The sequence below is a fragment of the Aotus nancymaae genome, unplaced genomic scaffold (genome assembly GCF_030222135.1).
Source record: "Aotus nancymaae isolate 86718 unplaced genomic scaffold, 86718_ANA_hifiasm-v0.15.2.pri h1tg000115l, whole genome shotgun sequence".
Classification (NCBI taxonomy): Eukaryota; Metazoa; Chordata; class Mammalia; order Primates; family Aotidae; genus Aotus; species Aotus nancymaae.
This window is the reverse complement of record NW_026988530.1, coordinates 12,854,224-12,875,665: the sequence shown is the minus strand read 5'-3', so window position 1 is coordinate 12,875,665 and position 21,442 is coordinate 12,854,224. Positions and strand designations below refer to the sequence as shown.

General features: G+C 37.7%; 1 non-coding gene across 1 annotated transcript; it reads left to right on the top strand.

Moving 5' to 3' along the window:
- Window positions 1-21,086: 21,086 nt before the first annotated feature.
- On the top strand, window positions 21,087-21,193 carry LOC135272602 (U6 spliceosomal RNA). The gene has a single exon (XR_010340622.1). It is a non-coding gene; the product is annotated as a U6 spliceosomal RNA (small nuclear RNA).
- Window positions 21,194-21,442: the final 249 nt, after the last annotated feature.

Sequence of the window (21,442 nt, the reverse complement as noted above, 5' to 3'; positions counted from 1 at the left end):
TGGAGGCAACCTCATACATCTACAACCATCTCATCTTTGACAAACCTGACAAAAACAAGTAATGGGGAAAGGATTCCCTGTTTAATAAATGGTGTTGGGAAAACTGGCTAGCCATGTGCAGAAAGCAGAAACTGGACCCCTTTCTGCCACCTTACACTACAATTAACTCGAGATGGATTAAAGATTTAAACCTAAGACCTAACACAATAAAAATCCTAGAAGAAAATCTAGGCAAAACCATTTAGGACATAGGCATAGGCAAGGACTTCATGAGTAAAACACCAAAAGCATTGGCAACAAAAGCCAAAATAGTAAAATGGGACCTAATTAAACTCCACAGCTTCTGCACAGAAAAAGAAACAATCATTAGAGTGAACCAGCAACTAACAGAAAGCGAAAAAATTTTTGCAATCTACTCATCTGACAAAGGGCTAATATCTAGAACCTATAAAGAACTAAAACAGATTTACAAGAAAAAAACAAACAAACCCATCCAAATGTGGACGAAGGATATGAAGACACTTTTCAAAAGAAGACATATAGGAGGTCAACAAACATATGAAAAAAATGCTCATCATCACTGATTATTAGAGAAGTGCAAATGAAAACCACATTGCGATACCATCTAACGCCAGTTAGAATGGAGATCATTAAAAAATCTGGAGACAACAGATGCTGGAGAGGGTATGGAGAAATAGGAACACTTTTATATTGTTGATGGGAGTGTAAATTAGTTCAACCATGGTGGAAGACAGCGTTGTGCTTCCTCAAAGATGAATAAATAGAAATTCCATTTGAACCAGCAATCCCTTTACTAGGTATGTACTCAAAGGTTTATAAATCATTTTATTATAAAGGCATATGCACACATATATTCATAGCGACACCGTTTACAATTGCAAAAACCTGGAACCAAACCAATGCCCATCGACGATAGACTGGACAGGGAAAATGTGGCACATATATACCATGGAGTACTATGCAGCCATAAAAAATGATGAGTTTGTGTCCTTTGTAGGGATATGGATTTATCTGGAAACCATAGTTCTCAGCAAACTGACACAAGAACAGAAAATCAAACACTGCAAGTTCTCATTCATAGGTGGGTATTAAACAATGAGAACACATGGACACAGGGAGGGGAGCATCACACACTGGGGTCTGTTGAGCATGGCCAAGGGAGGTACAGCGGGGGGAAGCAGTGGTGTGGAGGTTGGGGAGGTATAACATGAGTAGAAATACCAGATGTAGGTGATGGGGGGATGGAGGCAGCTATCCACATTGCCATGTGTGTACCTATGCAACAATCCTGCATGATCTGCACATGTACTCAAGAATCTAAAGTACAGTTTTAAAAAATTAATGAAATTCATTACATCAATAGGCTAAATTTAAAAAATCACGTGATCATATCAATAGACACAGAAAAACCATTTAGCAATGTCCAAGAGCTGTTCATGATGAAAAAATTTCAGTAAACTAGGAATGTAGGGAACTTCCTTAACTTGATTTAAAAAAAAAAAATCTACCAAAAACCTACAGCTAACATCATAATTGTTGGTGAGAAATTTAAAGATTTCTCTTTAAGATCAGGAAGAAGGCAAGGATGTTTACTCTCACTACCATTTCCTCATCATACTAAAAGTCCTAACTAATGCAATAAGACAAGAAAAGGAAGAAAAAGTTATATGGATTGGAGAGAAATAAAATAAAAATTACCGTTAAGCATAGGTGACATGCCTGTCTGTGTAGAAAATCTGAATCAATAACAAACTCGTTAAACTAATCTGAATAGAGTAAGACAGCTGTTACGAGGTCAAACGTATGTAAGTCAATTTTATCATACATCAACAATGAACAAAAATTTTAAAGACACAATTTACATTAGCACCCCAAAGTTAAATAATTAGGTATAAATCTAACAAAATATGTACATAATAGGAGAAAATCTCTGATAAAAGAAATTGAAGAACTAAATGAATGGATAGAAATCCCATGTTCACTTACAGAAAGACACAATACTGTCTAGATTTCAGTTCTTCACAATTCAACCTACAGATGCTGTGCAATTCCAATCAAAATACAAGCATGTTGTTTTGTGGATATTAACAAACTGATTCTAACATTGATATGGAGAGACAAAAGGCCCATAATAGCCATATCAATATTGAAGGAAAAGGACAAAGTTAGAGGACTACACAGTTCAAGACTTATAAAGCTACAGTAATCAAGATGGTGTAGAACTGGTAATAGACAGCTAGATAAATAGAAGTGTCCAGAAACAGACACAGAAATATATACCCAACTGACATTTGGCAAGGGAGCAAAAGACCATACATGGAAGTTGAGACAGTCTTTTTAAGTGCTGGACTAAATGGGCATGTGCTTGCAGAAAGATGAATCTAGACACTAACTAACCTTACACATTTAAGAAGAATTAACTCAAAATGGATCACAAATGTAAATGGTGAATGCAAGAGTATAAAACTCCTGTAACTTAAGAGAAAATATAAATGCTTTGAGTTTGGTATGACTTTTTAGATAAGACATCAAAAGCACAATCAGTGAAAGTAAGAATTTATAAGCTTAACTTCATTAAAATTAAACATTTCTATTCTGTAAAAGGCACTGTGAAAAGAATGAAAAGACAAGTCACAGAGTAAGAGAAAATATTTGCAGAAGGCATATATGACAAACAACTGTTCCTGCAAATATAGAAAGAACTCTTAAAACTCAACCATAAGAAAGCAACCCAATTTAAAAATGATAAAAGACCTTAACAAATATCTTACCAAAAAAAGGTATACAGATAGCAAATAAGAATATAAAAAGATACTCCGCAACATATGTCATCAGAAAAATACAAATTAAAACAACATTCGGATATCACTACATACATACTAAAATGGCCAAAATCCAGAAAACTGCCAACAGCAAACACTGGAGAGGATGCAGAGCAAGAGAAACTTGCTCATTAACTGCTGATGTTAATGCAAATGGGATCAGTCACTTTGGAAGGCAGTTTGGCAACTTCTTACAAAATTGAACAAGCCCCCACCATATGATCCAACAATTGTGCTCTTGGTATTTACCCAAGGAAATTAAAAACTCATGTGTACACAAAAGTCTTCACATGAATGTTTATAGCAGTCTTATTCATAATGATCAAAACTTGGAAGCAATAAATATGTCCTTCCATAGATGAATGGCTTAACTGTAGTAAATCCGGACGATGCAGTATTATACCAAGGAAACTTAAATGCATTTTATTAAGTGTAGTAAGCCAGTTTGAAAATTGCAACACACAATGTGATTCTATTTGACATTCTGGAAAAAGGCAAAACTATTAAAGACAGTAAAAAGTTTGGTAGTTGTCAGTGGGAGGGAGGAATAAAAACAAGCAGAACACAGGGGATATTTTACAACAGCAAAAATACTCCTGTGATATCATAATGGTGAGTCTGTGTCATTATAAGTTGTATATGTATATGTCATTATATGTATATGACATATACATATAAGAGTATATGTCACACAATGTATGCCACCAAGAGTGTACTGTAATGTAAACTATGGACTTTGGGTAATAATGTGTCACTTTAGGTTCATCGATTGTCACATATGTGCCGCTCTGGTTGGGGACGTGATAATGAGGGATGCTATGCATGTGTGGGGACAAGTGTTTATGAAAAATCTATGTAACATGCTCTTAATTTTTCTGTAAGCTAAAAACTGCTCTAAAAAGGAAATTCTTTTAAAAATAATTTTTTTAAACTGAGGGTGTTTTTTGCTAAAAGACTTACCATAGAATAAATGTCATAGGAATATTTTAGGCAGAAATGAAGGAACACTAGAGGGGAACTCAAAACCATATGAAGAATAGCAGTAATGTTAATGACACAGGTAAACAAAACCAGTATTATTATATTTTTGTTTTGTGATGCCCTTTTTATCCCACATAATTTAAAATTCAAATGCATAAAATAATTATACATCTACATTAATACACAATTACAAATCTATGTTATATACACTATGGGTAAAAATGTAATTTATGACAATAACAATGGGAGGACAGAGCTATTGGAGCAAAGGTTTTATATACAACTGAAACTAAGTGGGTTTTAACCCACACTAGATTGTTCTAAATTTATATATTTTATTTTTCAAGGTAACCACTAAGAGAGTAATTTAAAAGTATACAGTAAAAGGCAATAGATGAAAACTAAAATAATCAATAAACACAAAAGAAGGAAGACATGGAAGAATTGTGGAACAAAAAATGAGACATATAGAAAGCAAATAGAAAAAAAGAAAATTCTTTCAGCAACTATATTAAATGTAACTAAAAGCTTCAATTAAAAGGCAGATATTGGCAGAATCAATATAGACATAAACTAATTTTCTATCATGTACAAGAGATTCATTTTAATTCAAAAACCATAAAAAAGTTGAAAGTAAAAGGATGAAAAAGGCACTTCATTCAAATCATAACCAAAGAAAGCTTTAAGAGAAAACTTGTTGCAAGAGACAAAGAAGGATGTTATGTAATGATAAATTGCTCTATTCATCAAAAATATGTAGAAATTATAAACATGTATGAAACTCACAATAGGCACTCAAAAATATATGAGACAAAATTGACAGACTTCAGATAAAATACATTATTCTACAATAACAGTTGGACACTTCAATATCCCATTTTCAATAATGGATAGAACATCTAGAGAGAGCATTGACAAAAAAGTGGACATACAGTATAAACCAACCGGACATAGTAGGCATATATAAAACACTCCATCCAATTAAAGCAGAATACACGTTATTCCCAAGTGCCCAGAGAGTGTGTCCAGAGAGCATGCCCAAGATAGACCATCCATATGCCTATAAAACAATTCTCATACTTAAAAATTATAAAATCATACAACGTATCTTCTTTGACCACAATGGAGGAAACTAGAAATAAGTAACAGAAGAAAAATAAAAACATTCACAAATATGTGGAAATTAAACACATTTCTAAATAACAAATGGGTCAAAAGATACATCTTATGAGAAATTTTTAAGATATTTAGTCCAGGAGTGGTGGCTCATATCTGTAATCCTAACACTTAGGGAGGCCATGGTGAGAGAATTGTTTGAGACCAGCAGTTTCTAATCATACTGGAAAATATAGCAAGATGCTATCTCTACAAAAACAAAAATAAAGATAAATTAGTTGGATATGGCATATGTCTAAGTACTTAGAAGGCAGAGGTGGGAGGATCACTTGAGCCTGGTAGTTCAGGCTGCAGTGAACTATGATGGCACCACTTCTCCTCCAGCTTGAATGACAGATCAAGAGCCTGTCTCAAAAAAAAAAAAAAAAAATGAGGTAAATAAAAATAAAAACCCAACTTATCAATACTTATGAGATGCAGCAAAAGCAGTGCTTGGAGTTAAATTTATAGCTCTAAGTACCTACATTAAAAAAAAAATATCTTAACTGATAACTGAACTTTACACATTAAGGAACTAGAAAAAGAAGAACACACTATACAAAGCTAAGTAAAAAAAAAAGGAAAAGAAAATAACAAAAATTAAGCAAACGTAATGGAGAAGAGAAATTCCATAGCTTGCTGGGCTTACAGGCAGGTCAGAGGGAATGCTGACTGGTGATGTGAAGGCCCACAGGGTCCCTGCCATCAGGTGCCAGTCTTCCATCCCACAGAGGTCGCTATTTGCAATCCTTGGATTTCTTCTTCCAGAATTGTCAATGCCTCTGATAATTAATGAATACCCTGAGCTAGTATTTACAAAATCACTTAAAGTGATTTCTTTAACAACTCGATTCTTTGAAATGATGGCATCATATCCCCTCTTTAGTGAGTGGAGAGAAAGGGTGCTGTCATAGCGTGTGGGAGAGCAGATAAAAATTTGATGAAGGAAGTGATGCTCAGAAGCCCACCAAAGAGTAGCCTCATCAGCATGGTGGCACAGCATCCTCCACTTTGCAAAGATTTGGGTTATGTGTCCCATGGGCCTTGACTAACTGAGAATAGAGGAGGACTTGGTTTTCCATACTTGAAAATTTGACAGCAATTTTCCACATATCTGCCAATTGGTAGCATTCTTTTATTCTCAATTTCTATGAAAGTGATATGACCATAAATCTCTTTTTTTCTGCTGCACATTTCAAAATGCTGTATTTTCTACCATGGCAATTCATTTCCTGTCAGTCTATTATTCCCCCAAGTTGCCAGGTAAGTATTCTGGGACCATCTGAAGTTTCTGTGAATGAGGAAAAGTTTTCAGGTTGTTCTTGCTATCATTTAAATTATTGAGTTCAGGATTACCAGTGCCCAAGTGTTATGAATTTGGAAGAGGTGCATTATTTTTTAGAAAACAGTGTGATAAAATGGGCACTAAAAATCCCTTCTGTGAGTCAGCTGCATCCCTGGGACATAGAGGATGACTGACAAGTGGTGTTGACTGGTCTTTTTCTTTTAAGTTAGTGAAACAAAGAATCAGAGACCTGTGGTGGTGGAACTGATATGTAACAGGGAAAGTAACATGAGACATCTTGTTCCACCTTCTCTAAGATTAAAAGACATTTGAATCTTGAAACTTTAAATGTTATTAATGGGTAATTTGTATTCCTGTTGAGTTTGTAAAGAAATGGATAGACACCTGGGAGGATCCAAGATGGCCAATTAGGAGCAGATCAGGATTGCAGCTCCCAGAAAAAGCATGGAGGGTGAGTGGATGCCACATTTCCAGATGGATTTTTATTACCCACAGACCAGGAGATTCCCAGGCAGTGGAGCCCCATGGGTCACCAGTATGGCTGTTTTGGCCAGCTCAGTGGGTCTCCGCACAAAATACATGGGTCCGGGTGCCATGTTAGCTGGCAATTGGAGCTCCTGGGAGACAGAGTTGCCCATTCAACTTATAAAAAGGGGACTGAAACAGGGAGCCAGGCCAGGAGATTCCCAGGCAAAAAAGCACCACAAATCTCCACGTGGCGGTTTCATCTGGTGCACCCACCACACGGGAAATCACACAGAACCTGGAGGCTTTCCAATAGGTGACTGGAACACCTGGGAGACAGAGTCACCCATTCAACTGAAAAAAAAAGGGGGTCTGAGGTAGGGAGTCAGGTGATCAGGCTTGGCTGGTCCCACCCCCACAAAAAACAGCAATCTGAAATGCTCTGGATTGAGAGTTTCACAGCAAACACAGCTGAACCAGGGATGGTCCAGCTCTGTGAGGGAGGGGCGTCCACCATTACCGAGGCACTCCACCACTACGGAGGTAGTCCAACATTGCTGAGGCAGCCCATCATTGCTGAGACAGCCAGAGAGTCGGCCATTACAGAGATGGGCCACCATTGCTGAGGCAGTTCTAACTACACCCATATAAACAGTACTGCAAGGAAGGTCACATGGCAGCTGGGCAGAGGCCACAGCAGCTCAGCAAAGTCTGCAGGCAGACAGTGACTAGGCTGCCTCCTCGCTGGGCATGGCAACCCTGAAAAAAAGGCAGCAGCACAATGGAAACTCATAAATAAAGCCCTAACTCTCTGGGACAGAGCACCTGGGGAAAAAAAGGGGTTTATGAGTTCTGCTGCAGCAGACTTAAACGTACCTGCACAGCAGCTCTGAATGAACAACGGAACTCACAGCTCAGCACTTGAGCTCCTATAAAGGACAGACTGTCTCTTCAAGCAGCTCCCTGTCCTCCATATATCCAAAGAGTCACCTTATAAAGGAGAGCTCAGATTGACATTTGGTGGGCATCCTTCTGGGACAAAGATAGCAAAAGAAGAAACCGGCAGCAACCCTTACAGTTCTGCAGATGCTGCAGGTGATCCCCAGGCAAGCAGGGCCTGGAGTGGACCTCAGCAGTCCTATAGCAGAGGGGCCTGACTGGTAGAAGTAAAACTAAGAAACAGAAGGAAATAACTTCACCATTAACAAACTGGACGTCCACTCAGAGACCCAATCTGAAAGTCAACAACTACAAAGACGACAGGTGGATAAATCCACAAAGATGGGAAGAAACCAGTGCAAAAAAGGAGGAAAACACCTGAAACCAGAATGCCTCTCCTCCTACAAGGGATCACAACTCCTCACCAGCAAGGGAACAAGGCTGGATGGAGAATGAGTGTGATGAATTGACAGAATCAGGCTTCAGAAGGTGGGTAATAAGAAACTTCTGTGAGCTAAAAGAACACATTCTAACCCAATGCAAAGAAACTAAGAACGTTGAAAAAAGATTTGATGAAATGTTAATGAGAATAAACAACTTAGAGAGGAATATAAGCGAATTGATGGAGCTGAAAAACACAACATGAGAACTTCATGAAACATACACAAGTTTCAACAGTCAAATTGACCAAGCAGAAGAAAGGATATCAGTTGTCGAAGATCAACTCAATGAAATTAAATGAGAAGGCAAGATTAGAGAAAAAAGGGTAAAAAGAAATGAACAAAGTCTCTAAGAAATATGGGACTATGTGAAAAGACCTAATCTATGTTTCATAGGTATACCTGAATGTGACGGAGAGAATGAATCCAAGCTGGAAAGTACTCTTCAGGTTATTATCCAGGAAAACTTCCCCACCTAACAAGGCAGGCCAATATTCAAATCCAGGAAATACAGAGAACCCCACAAAGATATTCCTCAAGAAGAGCAACCCCAAGGCACATAATCGTCAGATTCACCAGGGTTGAAATGAAGAAGAAAATGCTAAGGGCAGCCAGAGAGAAAGGTCGGGTTACCCACAAAAGGAAGCTCATCAGACTCACAGCAGATCTCTCAGCAGAAACCCTACAAGCGAGAAGAGAGTGGGGGCCAATATTCAACATCCTTAAAGAAAAGAACTTTCAACCCAGAATTTCATATCCAGCCAAACTAAGTTTCATACGTGAAGGAAAAGTAAAATCCTTTGAGAACAAGCAAGTACTCAGAGATTTCATCACCACCAGTCCTGCTTTACAAGAGCTCCTGAAAGAGACACTAAACATAGAAAGGAACAATCACTACTAGTCACTCCAAAAACATACCAAATGGTAAAGAGCATCAACACAATGAAGAATCTGCATCAACTAATGGGCAAAACAGCCAGCTAGCATCAAAATGGCAGGATCAAATTTACACATAACAATATTAACCCTAAATGTAAATGGGCTAAATGCCCCAATCAAAAGACACAGACTGGCAAATTGGATAAAAAGCCAAAACCCATCTGTGTGCTGTATCCAGGAAACCCATCTCACATGCAAGGATACACAAAGGTTCAAAATAAAGGGATGGAGGAAGATTTACCAAGTAAATGGTGAGCAAAAAAAAAAAAAAAAAAAAAAAGCAGGAGTTGCAATTCTCGTCTCTGATAAAATAGACTTTAAAGCAACAAAGATCAAAAGAGACAAAGAAGGACATTACATAATGGTAAAAGGATCAATGCAACAAGAAGAGCTAATGATCCTAAATATATACACACCCAATACAGGAGCACCCAGATACATAAGGCAAGTTCTTAAAGACTTACAAAGAAACTTAGACTCCCACACAATAATTGTGGGAGACATTAACACCCCAATGTCAATATTAGACAGATCAACGAGACAGAAAATTAACAAGGATATCCAGGACTTGAACTCAGACCTGGACCAAGCAAACCTAATAGACAATTACAGAACTCTCCTCCTCAAATCCACAGAATATACATTCTTCTCAACACCACATCACACCTACTCTAAAATTGACCACATAATTGGAAGTAAATCACTCCCGAGCGAATGCAAAAGAATGGAAATCATAAGAAACAGTCTCTCAGACCACAGTGCAATCAAGTTAGAACTCAGAATTCATAATCTAAGTCAGAACTGCATAGCTTCATGGAAACTGAACAACTGCCTCTTGAGTATTGACTGGATAAACAATGAAATGAAGGCAGACATAAAGATATTCTTTGAAACTAATGAGAACAAAGACACAACATACCAGAATCTCTGGGATACTTTCAAAGCAGTCTCCAGAGGAAAATATATAGCAACAAATGCCCACATGAGAAGAAAGGAGAGATATAAAATTGACAGCCTATCATCAAAATTGAAAGAGCTAGAGGAATATAGACCAATGGAACAGAACAGAGGTGTCAGAGGCAACACAACATATCTACAACCGTTCGATCTTTGACAAACCTGAGAAAAACAAGCAATGGGGAAAGGATTCCCTGTTTAATAAGTGGTGTTGGGAAAACTGGCTAACCATATGTAGAAAGCAGAAACTCGACCCCTTCCTGACACCTTACACTAAAATTGACTCCAGATGGATTAAAGACTTAAACATAAGACCTAACAACATAAAAACCCTAGAAGGAAACCTAGGCAAAACCATTCAGGACATAGGCGTAGGCAAGGACTTTATGACCAAAACACCAAAAGCATTGGCAACAAAAGTCAAAATAGACAAATGGGACCTAATCAAATTCCATAGCTTCTGCACAGTGAAAGAAACAGTCAAAAGAGTGAATCGGCAACCAACAGAATGGGAAAAAATTTTTGCAGTCTACCCATCTGACAAAGGGCTGATATCCAGAATTTACAATGAACTAAAACAGATTTACAAGAAAAAAACAAACAAGCCCATTCAAAAATGGGTGAAGGATATGAACAGATACTTTACAAAAGAAGACATACATGAGGCCAAGAAGCTTATGAAAAAATGCTCATCATCACTGGTCATCAGAGAAATGCAAATCAAAACTACATTGAGATACCACCTCACATCAGTTAGAATGGCGATCATTAAAAAATCTGGAGATGGCCAGGCGCGGTGGCTCAAGTCTGTAATCCCAGCACTTTGGGAGGCCGAGGTGGGTGGATCACGAGGTCAAGAGATCGAGACCATCCTGGTCAACATGGTGAAACTCCGTCTCTACTAATACAAAAAATTAGCTGGGCATGGTGGCGCGTGCCTGTAATCCCAGCTACTCAGGAGGCTGAGGCAGGAGAATTGCCTGAACCCAGGAGGCGGAGGTTGCGGTGAGCTGAGATCTTGCCATTGCACTCCAGCCTGGGTAACAAGAGCGAAACTCCGTCTCAAAAAAAAAAAAAAAAAAAAAAAAAAAATCTGGAGACAACAGATGCTGGAGAGAATGTGGAGAAATAGGAACACTTTTACACTGTTGGTGGGAGTGTAAATTAGTTCAACCATTGTGGAAGACAGTGTGGCAATTCCTCAAGGACCTAGAAATAGAAATTCCATTTGACCCAGCAATCCCATTACTGGGTATATATCCAAAGGATTATAAATCATTCTACTATAAGGACACATGCACACGAATCTTCATTGCAGCACAGTTTACAATAGCAAAGACCTGGAACCAACCCAAATGCCTATCGATGATAGACTGGACAGAAAAAATGTGGCACATATACACCATGGACTATTATGCAGCCATCAAAAACGATGAGTTTGCGTCCTTTGTAGGGACATGGATAAACCTGGAAACCATCATTCTCAGCAAACTGACACAAGAACACAAAATCAAACATCGCATGTTCTCACTCATAGACGGATATTGAACAATGGGAACACATGGACACAGGGAGTGGAGCACTATAGACTGGGGTCCGTTGGGGAGAAGTCGGGGGGACAGTAGGGGGTGGGGAGTTGGGGAGAGATAGCATGGGGAGAAATGTCAGATATAGGTGAAGGGGAGGAAGGCAGCTAATCACACTGACATGTGTGCACCTATGCAATAACCTTGCATGTTTTTCACATGTACCCCAAAACCTAAAATGCAATCATAAAAAAAAAAAAAGAAAGAGCTAGAGGAGCAAGATCAAAAAAACTCAAAACCTAGCAGAAGACAAGAAATAACTAAGATCAGAGCAGAACTGAAGGAGATAGAGACACAAAAAACCCTTCAAAAAATCAATAAATCCAGGAGCTGGTTTTTCGAAAAGATCAACAAAATAGACCACTAACCACATTAATAAAAGAGAAAAGAGAGAATAACCAAATAGATGCAATAAAAAACCTTATAGGGGATATTAACACAGATTCCACAGAAATTCAAACCATCATCAGAGATTATTACAAACAACTCTATGCACATAAACTAGGAAACCTGGAAGAAATGGATAAATTCCTGGACATTTGCATCCTGCCAAGACTGAACCAGGAAGAAGTCAAAACCCTGAATAGACCAATAACAAGGTCTGAAGTCGAGGCAGCAATTAAGAGCCTACCACCCAAATAAAGCCCAGGTCCAGATGGGTTCAAAGCCAAATTCTACCAGACATACAAAGAGGAGCTGGTACCATTCCTTCGGAAACAATTCCAAATAATCCAAAAAGAGGGAATCCTTCCCAAATCATTTTATGAGACCAACATCATCCTGATACCAAAACCCGGCAGAGACTCAGTAAGAAAAGAAAACTTTGGGCCAATATCCATGACGAACATAGATGCAAAAAATCTTTGATAAAATACTGGCAAGCTGATTACAACAGCACATCAAATAGCTTATCCACCATGATCAAGTAGGATTCATCCCGGGGATGCAAGGTGGGTTCAACATACTCAAGTCTATAAACATAATTCACCACATAAACAGAACCAAAGACAAAAACTACATGATTATCTCAATTGATGCAGAGAAGGCCTTTGACAAAATTCAACAGCACTTTATGCTAAAAGCCCTCAATAAACTAGGTACTGGTGGAACGTATCTCAAAATAACAAAAGCTGTTTATGACAAACCAACAGCCAATATCATACCAAATGAGCAAAAACTGTATATGAAATCTGGCACTAGACAAGGATGCCCTCTCTCACCACTCCTATTCAATATAGCACTAGAAGTTCTAGCCAGAGCAATCAGACAAGAAAAAGAATTAAAGGGTATTCAAATAGGGAGGAGGAAGTCAAAATGTCTCTATTTCCAGACAACATGATTGTATATCTAGAAGACCACATCGTCTCAGCCCAAAATCTCCTGAAACTGATAAGCAACTTTAGCAAAGTCTCAGGATACAAAATCAATGTGCAAAAATCACAAGCATTCCTATACACCAATAACAGACTTAAAGAGAGCCAAATCAAGAACGAACTGCCATTCACAATTGCTACAAAGAGAATAAAATACCTAGGAAAACAACTAACAAGGAATGTAAAGGACCTCTTCAAGGAGAACTACAAACCACTGCTCAATGAAATAAGAGAGGACAGAAAAAGGTGGAGAATCATTCCATGTTCATGGTTAGGAAGAATCAATATCGTGAAAATGGCCATAGCGCCTAAAGTAATTTACAGATTCAGTGCTATCCCCATCAAGCTACCAATGACCTTCTTCACAGAACTGGAAGAAACCACCTTAAACTTCATATGGAACTAAAAGAGAGCCGGCATAGCCAAGTCAATTCTAAGCAATAAGAACAAAGAGGGAAGCATCACACTACCAGACTTCAAACTATACTACAAGAGTAGAGTAATCAAAACAACACGGTACTGGTACCAAAAGAGAGATATAGACCAGTGGAACAGAACAGAGGCCTTGGAGTCAACACAACATATCTACAACCAGCCGATCTTTGACAAACCTGACAAACACAAGCAATGGGGAAAGGATTCCCTGTTTAATAAATGGTGTTGGGAAAACTGGCTAGCCATGTGCAGAAAGCAGAAACTGGACCCCTTCCTGACACCTTACCTTAAAATTAACTCTAAATGGATTAAAGACTTAAACATAAGACCTAACACCATAAAAACTCAAGAAGAATATCTAAGCAAAACCATTCAGGACATAGGCGTAGGCAAGGACTTCATCACCAAAACACCAAAAGCATTGGCAACAAAAGCCAAAATAGACAAATGGGACCTAATCAAACTCCACAGCTTCTGCACGACAAAAGAAACAGTCATTTAAGTGAATTGGCAACCAACAGAATGGGAAAAAATTTTTGCAGTCTACCCATCTGACAAAGGGCTGATATCCAGAATTTATGACAAACTAAAACAGATTTACAAGAGAAAAACAAACATGCCCTTTGAAAAGTGGGCGAAGGATATGAACAGACATGTTACAAAAGAAGACATACATGAGGCCAACAAGCATATGAAAAAATGCTCATCATAACTGGTCATTAGAGAAATGCAAGTCAAAACTACATTGAGATACCACCTCACGCCAGTTAAAATGGCGATCATCAAAAAATCTGGAGACAGCAGATGCTGGAGAGGATGCAGAGAAATAGGAACACTTTTACACTGTTGGTGGGAATGTAAATTAGTTCAACCATTGTGGAAGACAGTATGGCACTTCCTCAAGGACCTAGAAATAGAAATTCCATTTGACTCAGGAATCTCTTTACTTGGTTCATATCCGAAGGATTATTAATCATTCTACTATAAGGACACACACACACAAATGTTCATTCCAGCACTGTTTACAATAGCAAAGACCTGGAACCAACCCAAATGCCCATAGATAATAGACTGGACAGGGAAAATGTGGCACATATACACTATGGAATACTATGCAGTCATCAAAAATAATGAGTTCGTGTCCTTTGTAGGGATGTGGATGAACCTGGAAACGGTCATTCTCAGCAAACTGACACAAGAATAGAAAATCAAACACTGCATGTTCTCACTCATAGTTGGGTGTTGAACAATGAGAACACATGGACACAGGTAGGTGAGCATCACACACTGGGGTCTGTCAGGGGGAAATATGGGAAGGAAGGTGGGCGGTGGTGAGGTGGGGAGAGATAGCATGGGGAGAAATGCTAGATATATGTGACGGGGAGGAAGACAGCAAATCACACTGCCATGTGTGTACCATGCAACAATCTTGCATGTTTTTCACACGTACCCCTAAACCTAAAATGCAATAAAAAAAAAGAGTCTTTCAATCCTACTGAATCAAAACAAATTTTAACTCTGTGAGATGAATATACACATCACAAAGCATTTTACATATAGTTTGTTTCTAGTTTTTATCACAGAATATTCAGTATTTCAGTATAAGTTTCAATGGGCTCCGAGATATCCTGGATTCTAGAAAAAAAAGTGTTTTCAACCTGCTGAATTAAAACAAAGGTTTAACACTGAGAGATAAATCTACCCATCACAAAGCATTTTCACAGAAAGCTTGTTTCTAGTTTTTATTGTGGGATATTTCGTTTTTCACTATAGGCCTAAATGGACTCAGAAATGTTCCTTTGTAGATTCTCCAGAAAGAGTATTTCGATCCTCCTGAATCAAAACAAAGATTTAAATTTGTCAGATAGATCCACACATTGCAAAGCATTTGAACAGATTGCTTGTTTCCAGATTTTATTGCGGGATATTTGGTTTTTCGCTATAGGCCTCAATAAGCTAAGAAATGTCCCTTCCTATATTCTAGAAAAAGAGTGTTTCCAACCTGCTGAATTAAAACAAATGTTTAACTCTATGAGATGAATTCACTTTGCAAAGCATTTTTACATCTAGCTTGTGTTTAGATTTTATCACGGGATAGTTTTTCACTATAGCCCTCAATGTGCTCAAAAATGTCCCTTTGTAGATTCTACAAAAAGAGTCTTTGCAACCTGCTAAATCAAAACAAAAGTTTAGCTCTTTGAGATGAATCCACACATTGCAAAGCATTTTTACAGGTAGCTTGTTTCTAGTTTTTATCATGGGATATTCAGTTTTTCACTGTATATTTCAACTGGCTTGGAAATGTCCCTTCGTAGATTCAGTAAGAAGAGTCTTCTCAACCTTCTGAATCAAAACAAAGGTTTAACTCTGTGAGATGAATACACACATAGCAAAACATTTTTACAGATAGCTCGTTTCTTTCTTTTTTTTTTTTTTTGAGACGGAGTTTCGCTCTTGTTACCCAGGCTGGAGTGCAATGGCGCGATCTCGGCTCACTGCAACCTCTGCCTCCTGGGTTCAGGTAATTCTCCTGCCTCAGCCTCCCGAGTAGCTGGGATTACAGGCACGCACCACCATGCCCAGCTAATTTTTTTGTATTTTTAGTAGAGATGGGGTTTCACCATGTTGACTAGGATGGTCTCGATCTCTTTACCTCGATAGCTTGTTTCTTGTTTTTATCACAGGATATTTGGGTTTTCACTACAGGTGTCCATGGGCTCAGAATGTCCCTTTGTAGATTCTACAAAAGGAATGTTTCTAATATGTTGAATCAAAACAAAGGTTTAATATTTGATTAATTAAACCTTAAAGGTTTAATTTTTGATTAATTAAACGTGCATTAATTTTTGAGGTTAATCCACACATAGCAAGCCATTTTCCAGATAGCTTGTTTCTAGTTTTTAGTGCAGGATATTCAGTTTTTCACTACAAACCTCAATGGGCTCAGAAACATCCCTTCATACATTCTACACAAAGTGTTTCTAACCTGTTGAATCAAAACAAAGGTTTAACTCTGTGAGATGAATCCTCACACTGCAAAGCATTTTCACAGATAGCATGTTTCTAGTTTTTATCACAGAATATTTGGATTTTTACTGTTGGTCTCAATGCGCTCAGAAATGTCCCTTGTAGATTCTACAAAAACAGTGTTTCTAACATGCTGAATCAAAACAAAGGTTTAGCTCTTTGAGATAAATTCACACATTGCAAAGCATTTTCACACATAGCTTTTTTTCTAGCCATTGCTGGATATTTGGTTTTTCACTATATGTTTCAATAAGCTCCAAAATATCTCTTAGTAGATTCTACAAAAAGAGTTTTACATTCTGGATTACATGTGCAGAATATGCTTGTTTCATAGGTATACATGTGACACGGTGGTCTGCTGCACCTATTAATTCTTCATCTACTTTTAAGCCCTGCGTGCATTAAGTTTGTCCCAATGCTCTCCTTCCACTTGTCCCCCACCCTAGACAGGCTCTGGTGTGTGATGTTCCTTTATTTGCATCTGTGTGTTTTATGTTTATTGCAGCACTATTTACAATATCAAAGACATGGAACCAACGCACATGCCCATCCATGATAGACTGGATGAAGAAAATGTGGCACATATACACCATGGAATACTATGAAGCCATAAAAAAAGAATGAGTTCATGTCCTTTGCAGGGACATAGATGAATCTGGAAGCTATCATTGTCAGCAAACTAACATAGGAACAGAAAAATAAACACTGCATATTCTCACTCATAAGTGGGAATTGAATAATGAGAACACATGTTGTACTATTTTAACTTTAGTAGCTACAACACTTGGCATCTTAGGGATGCCTACCACTACAGAGATTTTAAATGAATGCATGAATGCTTATGTCACAACCTCCACTATGTCCTTAGCTTCTCTTTCTTTTTTGCAGTACAAGCTATCGTCACTTGGTGGGTGCCACTGTCTGAGCTCACATAAACTGATTAAAGACATTTAGTTTTTTTGTCAGCAGTAAATAGTTGTTTCAAACTTGATTTTTCACGAATGCAAACACTTTTTAGATTATTCAGAGGTTGTGACATGAATTGATGCTGATTATTTTACTTGTCTACACCTCAGGGGTCTCTGCCTATACGCAATATGATGCATGCTCTTCATTAGAATGCATGCTTTTAAAGGAAAACATCATACCTGCCTTATCACTCATGAACCCTAGATGGCAGTATTGCTCTTTTTTCCAAACACATGTCCTGGTGAATGATGTCACTGCCTACTCTGTCTTTCAGACAAAACATTGTTCAGACAGAAAAATTTTCAACTCAGAATTTTTTACTGATAGTCCCTAGCATATACTCTGTGGCTCTTTATGATATGGCTCATGTTGTTTTAAGGAAACATTATCATTTCTCTTCCGCAAAGAGCACTATTTCTATGAAAAATTTAAAGGTAGAATCAAAATGATAGAAAAAAATGATATTTGTCAAGGTCTTTTTAATAATAATAGTTTTTTTTTTTTTTTTCTTTGAGACGGAGTTTCGCTCTTGTTACCCAGGCTGTAGTGCAATGGCGCGATCTCGGCTCACCGCACCCTCTGCCTCCTGGGTTCAGGCAATTCTCCCACCTCAGCCTCCTGAGTAGCTGGTATTACAGGCTCGCACCACTATGCCCAGCTAATTTTTTGTATTTTTAGTAGAGATGGGGTTTCACCATGTTGACCAGGATGGTCTCGATCTCTTGACCTCGTGATCCACCCGCCTTGGCCTCCCAAAGTGCTGGGATTACAGGCGTGAGCCACAGCGCCTGGCCCAATAATAATAGTTTTATAAAATGCAGCTACCACTAATTACTTTTAGATATAGTTAAACTGCAAATGTCTTTGAAAACTTTGTGGATGAACAGCAGAAGATATAATACAAGTAATAGAGTTCAAGAAAGCAAACTATCAAATATTTTCAAAACTATATATAATTTGTTTATATTGTCTCATTTGGATTATGCATCTTTAAAAGCTTGTTAGACAGAAAGCAATATTTAAACATTTGTCTTTGCCAGGAAAAAAAATCAGCAACAGAATATCTTGAGACAAAATTCTTCAACATCTTTGTATCTAAAGCCACACAGTCACTGTCAGTTGGCAAACTCAGATTTTTAGATTAGCATATAAAACCTTCCTTAGGGGCTACATGTTATTGAGGATTTTTGCTGGCCATTTGTTTGTATCAGAAAATTTCATTAGGTGCTCACTGATTCAGTCTTTATTTCATTCAACAAATAGTTACTGAATACCTACTCTGTGCTCTATGTTATATGGTGTTTTAGGCATTGGGGCTTCTGAACAACAACTGTATTATTATCATCATGGAAATTACAAAGGTAGGAGGCAGAGACTGACAAAAACAATAACTACATTATATAATCTTACAAATGTTAAGTTTTATTAAAAGAAATAATGCAGAATTATGGGACATCGCATAGTATAGTTTCACAACAGTAGTCCTGGAAGACATACATGTGAGAGTGACATTTATTTTATTTTTTTGAGACAGAGTTTTGCGCTTCTTGCTAGGCTGGAGTGCAGTGGCGTGATCTTGGCTCACTGCAATTTCCACCTTTTAGGTTCAAACGATTCTCCTGCCTTAGCCTCCTGAGTAACGGGGATTATAGGCACCCACCACCACGCTTCACCAATTTTTGTATTTTTAGTAGAGACAGGTTTTCTCCATGTTGGCCATGCTGGTGTTAAACTCCTGGCCTCAAGTGATCCACCCACCTCAGCCTCCCAAAGTGCTGGGATTACAAGTGTGATCCATCTTGCTCATCCTGAGCCACCATTTGAGCCTAGTCCTGCATGAAGTGAGGCAGTGAGTCATGTATTACAAGACAGGAATCAGCAAGTAGAAGAGCATTGAAGTAGAAGTAAACTTTGCTGTATTTGAGGAGGCCTTGATACCATAAATGTTATAAACTAAAATGAGATGGCAAAAGATCCTTTTGAGAACATTGCAGGATTTAGGCCATGGAATTCATGATGATGATGATGATGGTGATAATGACAGTTAACATTTATTAAGACTCAGTATATGCCACATGGTTTTATAAGCACTTTACATATATTAAATCATTTAATTCTCACAACAACTCAGTGAGAGGGACAGTATTTTTCCTATTCTGGAGAGAAGAAAGCTGGGCAATAGAGAGTTTATATTCAGAGGAACTAGTAGAAGCTGGTGCCAGTGGCATATATATTAAATCATTTTGGCTCTAGAGCCTGTTCTCTCAACTACTAAATGGTTTAAGGGATGAAATTTTTTCCTAATTTTTAATGCATGTATCATATATATGCTTTGCTGCACCATAGAGGAGGTGATACCATAAGGTATATAAAAAAAGACACTAAAACAGAGGGTGAGGAATACTGAGATTCATATTTTAGGCCTCCCTCTAACTCACTATTTGGATTTAAAACATGTCTTTGCCTCTTCAGGTGTCAGTTTTCTCAACTGTAAAGTAAGTGTAAAGTTGTGGACTAGAGTTCACAAGTTGGCAATCCTGAGGACAGTGATATTTCCCCATGTGTGTTTTCACTAGGCCTTTCCTTAGACAATGGTGTTGTCATTGCTGTTGTTGGGATGAATTTTTTTAAAACACTTAAAGTGAAGTAACTCATACAATTGTGGATTTATGGTTTTAATTTTAAAATCTGAATATGTAACACTATTGAACTTGCATTTAGTGAGCTGCGTGGTCACCTAGACAATGAGTGGACCTTCAGAAGGAGTACAGTCTCTACTTCTACAGTTCCATGGTGTCAACCGCTTACATTACCTGTCAGACCATGATAGGCATTTTTAATGGAATATCCAAGTTCAACTATTCTCTGAGACCTTTTCTAGCTCTTAATTTTATGTCTCCACTTAACTTTCTTCAGTGATATGAAATTTTGGTTTAAAAGGGGCTGACTGAGGACAGGAAGAGATGGAACAGAAAATACCAATTGTGCTTCCAAAGTTTTTCAACCTCGTTCTTTTGAAAGAAACAACCCTGTTCAGCAGGCAGAGGGAAAATAATGAGTTTGCAGTAGACCAGAAGTTTTGAGGTAGAGAAGATAGCTTTACTTTATGTTTCCTTCTATTGGTTCTTTGAACGTTTCTGACTTCATTTTGTTTAAAATGTGAATTTACAAACTATCAGCAGGTAAATTACAAATTTCTCAGATTTTCCCCACGTATCTTTGATTGAATGAATTTGCATCCTATAAATTAATTCTGAGACTCTTCTGTAGACTTATAATAATTCAAATAAAATTCACTCAGAATATATAAGATGAAAATGTACTGCTGTTTTTGTCCTGATACCCTGTCTTACTTTCATGTTCCTCCTCTTTGGGGCACTGTAGTTCACTTTGGTGAGTGTTCAGCATCATGCACACTATTGGAAACTGGAGAGACACAGCTGCAAAATGAAAGAAACAGAGAAGTGCGGGATTCATTATTTTGTTTTTTTTTTAACCTTAATCTTCCTTTTGGTGCTGTTTTTTTAATTCTCTCATTTTCCAGATAACAGACAAGGTAAAGGTAAGAGAAAAAAAAATCCATTTGCTCATGTCTATTGCAAAGGATAAGAAATAAAACATGTTATGAAATACAAATCTAGTATCAAGATATAATAAAAATAGAGCACAAAGTGTTCATTTCCCCAGCACATATACTAAAATTGGAATAATACAGAGAAGATTAGCATGGCCCCTGCACAAGGATGACATGCAAATTCGTGAAGTGTTCCATATTTTTAGCCAAAAATCTTCTCAAACTGATAAGTGACTTCAGCAAAGTCTCAGGATACAAAATCAATGTGCAGAAATCACAAGCATTCCTACATACCAATAAGACAAACAGAGAGCCAAATCAAGAGTGAACTCCCATTCACAATTGCTACAAAGAGAATAAAATACCTAGGAATACAACTAACAAAGAATGTAAAGGATCTCTTCAAGGAGAACTACAAACCACTGCTCAAGGAAATAAGAGAGGACACAAACA